Here is an 8,645-nt window from a genome sequence, read left to right as displayed (position 1 = left end):
TTGACCAGCTGGTGATGCTCCCCAGGACAGAGGTGGCCCTCCTGGGACCTCTTCTTGACTATTTACAGCCCATCATCACCTCTGGGGGCTGTTTGCACACTGAGCTCCAATCAGGTGAGGTAAGGTTGCAATACTTTGCTTCAGATACATGACCAAGGGCATGGGCCTTGGTAAATAACTGTGGGCATGGTATCACTGCCCAGGAGAAGCAACTGGATGTTGGGTTGGCAGAGCCAGTATGGATGGCTTCACCCAACCAGCTGTTTCTATAGCAGAGGGAAAGGTCCAGGAAACCCTTTTTAATCCAGCTTTCTAAAACTGTATGGGGGCTGGGGAGACAAATTGCTAACTGCTTCCCATAGAGTGGAGATACTTGATCTTGAATAAACCCCATGCAAATTGCTGCTTGACTCCTCTCCTTTGCAAAGCAAAGCTGCTCTTTATTTATGTAGCATTTTCATTTAATTAACAAGGGATGGAACAAACTCTTAGGGAAGGGAAGAAATTAAAAGGTCATCTTCCATCACGAAGGAATACGTGAGAGAGGAAAAGAAGTAAAACTGTTTGTTCCTGTTGGCCATACGAACATCAGGGCACCCTCACTGTTGCCCCATTAGGACCTCGGGGAGGTAATGAAGAGTCTGGAGAGCACGGACAGAACTTTTCTTCCTTTGTTGGGCATCCCTGCCCTTGGAAAGGAGCCAAACAGGGTGCTTTGAGATTCCTTCCTCGACATCTGACACTGTGGGGACCAGCTCAGCATATGCATGTAAATTACACAACAAAACCAGCGGCTTTATCATACGACCGAGTTAAAACACTAACTACCTAACTGCAGCCAGAGCTTACATTCAAAAATGCCGTCACGTTGCAAAGGCCATTACTTCAAAACACAGGAAATATCAACTACATCTGCCCGGAGCCATTAATGTAGGCCCGCGGCTCATCTCATTATGACAGTCTTTAATTACACGGTCCCATATTGTTTTTCACAGGGCCCCCGTGCCGCGGCCCGGGCTCAGAGCCCTCAGAGCCCTCCGGGCCCGCCCGGGACCCGCTGCACGCGGGGGCTCGGAGCGGCGGGTGCCCCGCACGAGCCGCCCCCGCCGCCCTATTGGCTCGCTGCCGCCGTGACGTCATAGCGCCCCTCCGCCGCCGCCCGTGAGCCCCCCGCACCACTCTGACGTCACCGTCAGCCCACGGCCGGCGGGGGGGCGGGGCCGGCGGCCCCGCGCCCGCCCCCCGGCCCCGCCCCGCGGCTCGCAGCGGGACAGACCGGCCGGTGCCGCCCGCCGCCCCCAGCGCCGCCGCCGCCGCAGGTAGGGCCGCGTCCCCGGCCGGGAGGGAGCGTAGCGCCGGGGCTGCCCGCCCGGAGACGGGATGCGGAGCGGCCGCTCGGTCCCGGAGGGGGATGCGAAGGACGAGTGGGGCGGGGGCCACGGCGGGCGGGGGGCGCCGCTCCGCGGGGCGCGCAACAAGTGCGGCGGCAGCGCTGGCCGTGCGCGGAGCTGGAGGGGGGCTTGGCGCCTGTTGGGGAGCGGCGGGGCTGCGGCCGGGGACGGCGCCGGCAGTGGCGGGCAGGCCGGCCGGGGAAGGGAGGGGACGGGGCGGCGGAAGGGACGGGGCTCTCGCCGGGAGCGTCTTTTCTCCGGTGCAGTTTAGTCCAAAGCATGATGCAATCCCGTATTGCCATGGATACTGCATCCCGGGCGGCGGCGGCAGCGCCTTCCGCCGTGCGGGGCACGGGGTGGGGTGAAATAACAGGGGCAGGAAGGGAGGAGACCCGCACCTCAGCCCCCATCCTCGGCCGCCGATGCCTTCCCGGGGAGCTCGCGGAGGGCTGAGGCTGCCAGGGCTCCAGACAAACCCCGATCCGTCTGTTTCCGTCGAGGCGGGTGTGTGGGGCGTGCATCCCGCCCGGCCCCGCTGAGGCGGCTGCTGCCGGCCGGGAGAGCGGCCCGGCGGAGAGGCAGGGTGTCAGCGGAAGGGCTCCTCGGCTCGGAAAGCGAGGCTGTTACTTCTCCTTCTTCCCTGAGCTCCTGCCCAGCGCCCCTGCCCGCCTCACTGGTTTAGAAGTGGAGCCGCTGGCAGGGTAGTTCCCGGCTCTGTGTGTGGGACAGGGCAGACACCGCCTTAAACCAGCGCCCTGGAGATGTGCAGTGCTTCTGAAAGGGGCCGGCCCGTTTTAAAACCTAGATGTTTGAAGAGTACATGTCTTAGGAAACGAGCAGAAAAGGAAAGGCGAACGATAGAAATGTGTCAGTGTGTCAGATGCTGGTGCAGGGACTTTCTTAAAAACTTTATGACCTTGCTTTTATCTCTTCATCTCCTGGAAGCCCTCGGGCGCCAGCAGCGTTATCAGCAGTGCCCGGGGTTATGTGAGGTATTGTCTTGGGCAGTGTGTGTTTTCTCCTTCTCTGCCTGCGTTCGTTGCTTCCTGCCCTCATTCCTTTCCCCTGATTCCCAGGGATGCAGCATCTGAGGATTCCACTCCGGAGAGCTTTCCGGTATCGATCTGAGCTGTGAGTCTGCAGACAAGAGTCAGTTTTGCAGACCTGGGCAGGAATAGTCGCACCTTGGCTTGCTCGGCAGGGAGGGCTCCTGGCAGACAGAGGCGTTTGTCGCTCCGGCAGCTGAGCGCCCTGCCCGCTCCGAGTGCCAGCCGCGGCTGAACGGCAGTGCCCCGTACGGCTCATTTGTATGCTCAGTGCTTCGGGCGATCTCTCGTGCTCTGCGATTCAGTGCCATGGCAGAGTTCTCGTGGCTGTGACAGAACGCTCCAGCAAAGAGCTCAGCCGGCTCCTAGCGATGGCGAGGGAAAACAGGGCAGGGGCATGGCTGAAGTTGGGATGCTTCCCATCAGGAAGTCTCCAAAACCGCTCTGTGCAAATGGAAACACGCCCTGCAGCTGAAACCAGAGGATGAGCGTGCAGGCGTCTCCCGTGGCGGCACAGCCTTTCGCCGGAGTTTTGGGCCAGGTTGCTTCCAGGGTGCGGCTATCTGCCAGAGCAGCCCCCTGCCAGGACCTGGCAGCCGCGGCCTGCCGCGAACCGCCGGCTGAAATTATCGCCGGTGGCCGCGCTTGGGTGGAGGGCTTGAGGCTGCGAAGTTTTTGTAGATGCGGGCTAGTGGTGCTGCTGCATCAGTGTTAATCTGCTAGCATAGAGGGAGGGGATTTACTTGAACTTGCGAGTAACGCTGAGGAGTTTTGCGATGTGTTTCAGCCCTTCTCGCTCCTTCGGTGCAGTCACGCCCCGAGATTTTCCTCTGCTGTTAAAATACTCCATAGTTAGAGACAGGTCCTGGTACAGGCTCGCCTCTGCTAACAGCAGCTGAAGTTGTGTTGGGAAGAGTCAGCCTGTGCCACACCTGATCATCTGATGCTGTTTAGCAATAAAAGCTGGAGTTTTTTATATAAATATTCGTGTATTTGTGGTGTGCTAGACAGATCAGCAAGAAGCCAATGTAAGTATTCTGGCTGGGGGTAGCTGTACTTGCACACGGGGGAGGATTTACCTGAAACTTGTGGTACCTGGAGATAGCTGGGGTCAGCTGGCTGGAGATCCCTTCCCAGCTTTCTGTGAACTTAGAAGCAAATGAAAAGGACCACTGTGCTGAGTTTGCCGAAGAAGGTAAGTGTGGATTTGCCCTCAGGGATGCTGTTGACATTGACGACTCATACTGGTCAAGAGCACTAAAAGACATGCCAGAATTTTGCTTGACTTCACTGAATTTTGTACAAGGCACACATTACATATGTAGTGCGTGCTTGGAAGCTCTTGGTGTTTTTTATTCATAAGTAGCTAAATGAATTTGTCATGTGTTCTGACTTAAGTCTCCTGTATTTTAGCATTCAAATGCAACCAGGGAGAGCAGCCGTGCAATGAATATGCAGTGTGGCTTTGTCTTGCAAGCTGGGTGATGGTCTCTGTGTCTCATGCTGCTTTTTAAAAAACAGTTGCATTTTGTGAGTTCGTGCCTTTTTTCCTAGCAGCAGCTGATCAGATGGACTATCTTTGATTAAACTCACTGCATATTTGGTACTTAAATATAGCATCATTAATGATATTTAGTTTATGTGCTGTCTGACCGGTCTCTGGGTATACTTATTGCAGTATTTTTAGTAAGTTGATGTTGTTCTTAAATTCCTCAGCATGAATTCTTCTTGTTGCATTTTTTGTCTTTAGTACAGCCAGAATTGAAATAAAATATTTTGAATTCTCTGGTCTAATCTCTTCTTTCCCTGCTGACTTTCATTTGGTGTTGTTTATAAGAGGAATTAACTTAGACAAGATAAGTTAACGGAAAAAAAAAGTGAATTTGAAATAGTACTGTAGATCCATCAGACCTCTGGACAGTTCCTTTAATTGCACTTTCTTTTGCAACTTGCTAGGAGCAGATTTTTGAAAATATGTTTGAAGATTCAGATTTTTGGCAATGATGGCGGAACTAGCAATATATTAGGATTTCAGGCTGACCTGGTGCTCAAGTCCAGCAGCCATAGATGGAGAGCCCAGTGCTGGCGTGATCCAGAGCTGCCTCTTTGCAAACCTGTTCCTTGTAAGTGACATTCAGTTGCTAATTGGTTAAATGCTCTCAAGTGCTGAGCTGACCTCATTCCTTTACCTTCCTCATTTTAGGGGCAGTAAACATTGCAACATCAAAAGCTTCTGTTTCTGCTGAGCTGGGGGAAAAAAAAAAGACACTCAGACAAAGCACAAGGTTAAAATACTTGTTTTCTACCTTCTGGTGGTCTCAGCAACCCTCACTCGGTGGCAGACAAAGCAAATCTCCCATTTAATGCTGTCTGTATCCCACTGGAGAAAAAATTGTGTGAGAGAAACAGCAGTTGCCTACAGTGCCATGTTAACAGTGTCATGCCTCTGTGTAGTGTTGTCCCCTGTGACCCTCCAGGAGCTAGTGCTAAAAGGATGTCACCCATGAGCGCTCATTCCCCATAGGCAGGGCAGGAGCGGTGTGGAGCAGTGACTGCATGGCAGGGTGGGCTCAGTGCCACTTCGGGTGTCACCCTCCTGCCCACATGGTAGGTGACAGCTCTCTGGGTCTGGGTTCCCACCACGAGTGGCAACAGCACAGCCAGAGTGCCTGTGCTGTGCAGAGTTGTGACAATTGTGACAACTCATGCCAGGAAGGCTCTTTTGGACTGAGCCCTTTGGAGCTTTTGGGCTCTTGTGGTGTGGTTTGGGTTTTTTTGTTCAGGACATGGAGGTTTTGTTCTCTGACTTTGCACTGAGAGAAGCAGGGGTTCTCTTTCATTGCTGAGGAGCAGAGCCACAGATACCTCTACCTATTCTTTCTTGGCATGTTTTACTCCTCACAAGCAAAGTATTGGTTCTTCACAGCTCAAAAGTCCCACTTAGATTTGGCAGCTCTTCCTTTAGGGCATGAAGGCATGTATAGGTAATTATGCCGTTTACTACAACCTCCCATGCATAACAACTCACGCATTTTGTCTTCTTGATGTCAGTCCTCTTTTGTTATCTTCTGTCATTACCATGTCCTGAATTAGTTGTGTGGGAGTGAGAGTTATAAAACTGTTTAGACATAGGAATACCATGGGGGCTGTGGGCCTCAGCTCTTGCAGTAATGCTTTTGTTTTCCTGTTTTTACGATATACAAAATTACGTTCTTCCAGGCTGCACCATAAGCTTTCCAAAGCTGTTTTACTGTATAATAGACTGAAGAAATTGATGCTTTCTGTGTGATAATCAGAGCACACTTCTTCATGTGCATCGAGACACTTCACAAAACAGACAGTAATTCTTGTACTGTAGTTGCTAATTTGTGTAGTGATTCTTAAATGTGTTAAAAATGCAGAGATTCCTGCAGTTTGTGCATACTAGCATTGAAAATGCTTTTTCCCTTAAATGGAAAAAAAACACACAAGGACAAATGAAAAGGATAATCAATGAATTACACAGAAGTTGGTCTGTTTAAAAACTTTTCCAGGTCAGATTGCTTTGCTTTGACCTTTCCTAAGGCTGTTTAAATTTGGTAATGCAGCAATATGGTTCAGAGGGCATTGCCTAGGCTGATACCCCTGTAGTTCCTGAGTGCTGATTGGTAAAAATGACTTATATCTGGGTTTCTGAGGGCACTGAAGGCTGTCCCCATCTTCCAACAGAACAGCAGTTAGAGCTTTGTTTGATGAGAGTAACGCAAACAGTGACATGAATTGATTTTTTTGATTGACAAATCAAATAAATGCTGCCTTCAATCTTATTATGGAAATAACTTGTAGAGTTGCTGTCAACTGTGTAGGCATTGTATCTCCTTATATCTGTTTAATGAAATTAATCTCCTGAAATTTATTGCCTTGGTTTCTCTGTTTGTATTTTGGCATTTTGAACACATTATCTTACAGGGCAAATAAGAGCACAAGAGCAAACTTGTCTGAAGTATGTGGTTGATAAATGTTTTCCTGCTGTATTGGAGCATTGGAGAATTATTTAATTTCCTTGGTGAAATATTTGACTTGTGTGAAACAGGAATAAACCTCTGTACCAGGTGTAGAGATTTTACAAAAATTGCATACTGTTAAGTGCAATTGTCACTTCTCCATGAGCAAATGAATCATGCTACTTATGCTGAGCTCAGTGCTGTGAGTTGAACTGGCCTTGGCATCCCATTGCAACTGGGTATTTTTCATGCCCTTATTAAAACTTTATTAACTGTAGAGGTTGTGCTTCATTAATAATAGCTTTGTTAATGACCTGTGGCATACTGGGCAGGTAGAAATACACAGACATTTCATGAATTTGTATTTAAGGTAAAGTTGTTTGTATTTAATTGACCTCTGTGTCAAAACTGTATCAAATATTTGCCTGCCAACTGATATTCTTTGCTCAGTGATTAAATATGCCCTAGCATTTGCAGGAGATAAAACGTGCATGTGAAATACAGCAAATATGGAATAGACCTTTTTTGCTGCATTTTCAAACTGTTCACTGTGCTTTGATCCCTACATAACCCTCCTCTTTGAGATTCTGGGTCAGTGATTTGAACAAAATGACTATTCTTCTGTTATCACTTGGAAGCGCTCCTCTCCCTCTTGACCTTGAGAAAACTGTTTTTCTTCTTGCCAGCTGTCTTTGCAGTGACTGGAGGGTGATTTCTTTCCTTCTATGCGCATGTGCAGCCTCTCTGCTTTAAAGCATGTACATGATTTCAAAAAGGATGTAGTCTTGATTTCAGGTAGCACTCCAGCTTTTCTGTATGCCAGTGGGGGTTTTTGTTAGTGTCATCTTAAGGATGTTATCAGGATTAGACAAAAATGAACAGGTATTATTTTGCACAATAATGTCATTTAGTTTATTAAACCAAATACACCTGATATGTTTAGCTAGTTAATTCATAAGCAGGCAAGTTTGCCTTTTTTTTTTGGTTCTCTCTCACTTTTTGCTGTTAAAAGTTTGCTGGGAAACATTTCAGGTTAAAGCAGTATTTCTGCTGAGCCCGTGTTGACTAAACAGCTCTTAGCAAGTGCTAATTGTGGGAAAATGCTTCTTCCCTTAGATGCCATATGGTTAAAGTTTGGAGCAGACCACAGCTTTGTGGAGGAGCAGCTTCTCTGCTGAATTAAAACCATGACACCTATATTTAAATAGAGATCTTGAGGCTCTTAGAAATAAATAAAATAAATCTACTCTTACATTTGCCACTACTGTATCATTGTCAGCATAGTGGTCTGAAGGGAGGTGTCTAGACCTTGAGCTGGTTCACTTGAGACAATGAGGATTTGGGAAAATATAGGCCTTTAGACCTTAATCTATGTAGGCTTCCCTTTAGATATGCTATTTCTATGCACATAATTGAATCAGAAAGCTTCAGTTAACCTTTTCCTGAAGGAATATTTCCTTCTTCTGAGTTACTTTTAGTGTTTCAAATCATCATTTTGAGAATCATCTCCTTGCCAAACAGTAGGGAGAACCTTTGACTTAAATAACAATAATTAAACCTTTAACCATTTAGGAAGATTACATTCTTCAATGTTTAACATACTTCTGGTGCATGGCCCATGTGCTTGCTGGAAGCCATCTGTGGGTCAGCTCATTCGCGTGGCTGCTGGCACGCTCTTGAGGAAGGGCTCCTGTGGTAGCTGCAGGCCACTGTTGGGAAAGGCACACACATCTGGATTTGGCTTTGAAGTACACAATGAAAGCTGTGCTTGCATTCTATGTGGATGCTTTTGTGGATTGCAGGGCAGTAGCTTATGGTGAATGTCTGATTGTGGTTTGGTGGTTCATTTCTGTTTTGCAGTACTGATGTGGAGAGGTTGCTCTCAGCTGATCAGAGACCCTGTGAACTCAGCTGGTTGTCCTAAATTAGGGTCATGCATTTATCCCTGTACCATACAGTTATCACTTAGTGTATAGTGGCCTTTTGGCATGTTGTTAAGATTTGGTTTAATCTTGTGAGTGTGACTTTGTGTATGCATAAAGCCTCATTAATGGGGAAAATACCTGCGTTTGTACAACATGGTACAGAATGTTCTGTTTTTATTAACATACGTGATACAGTGACAGAAAGTAAGCTTGCCAGTCCAATAGGCCTGGTTACTTATGGATTTTTTTTTTTTTCTGCCTCTGTAATGCGCCTAAACAGAAAAGCCACTTTCGGAAGAT

General features: G+C 48.2%; 1 protein-coding gene across 7 annotated transcripts in view; it reads left to right on the top strand.

Annotated features, from left to right (window-relative positions):
- The first annotated feature begins 1,223 nt into the window (after positions 1-1,223).
- Positions 1,224-8,645, top strand: part of ELOVL5 (ELOVL fatty acid elongase 5) — a 39,174-nt gene continuing 31,752 nt past the window's right edge. The window contains exon 1 of one of the 7 annotated variants that reach the window (XM_056487775.1): positions 1,224-1,319. The gene's annotated coding sequence lies outside the window, so the exon portion shown is untranslated. Of the gene's footprint in view, positions 1,320-2,472; positions 2,523-2,904; positions 3,633-4,396; positions 4,561-8,645 lie in introns of those variants that run through there. The other 6 variants (XM_056487776.1, XM_056487778.1, XM_056487782.1 and 3 more) reach the window with 6 other exon arrangements.

Source organism: Oenanthe melanoleuca, chromosome 3, assembly GCF_029582105.1.
Source record: "Oenanthe melanoleuca isolate GR-GAL-2019-014 chromosome 3, OMel1.0, whole genome shotgun sequence".
NCBI lineage: Eukaryota > Metazoa > Chordata > Aves > Passeriformes > Muscicapidae > Oenanthe > Oenanthe melanoleuca.
The sequence above is the reverse complement of the archived record's forward strand: the minus strand, read 5'-3'. Positions and strand labels throughout refer to the sequence as shown.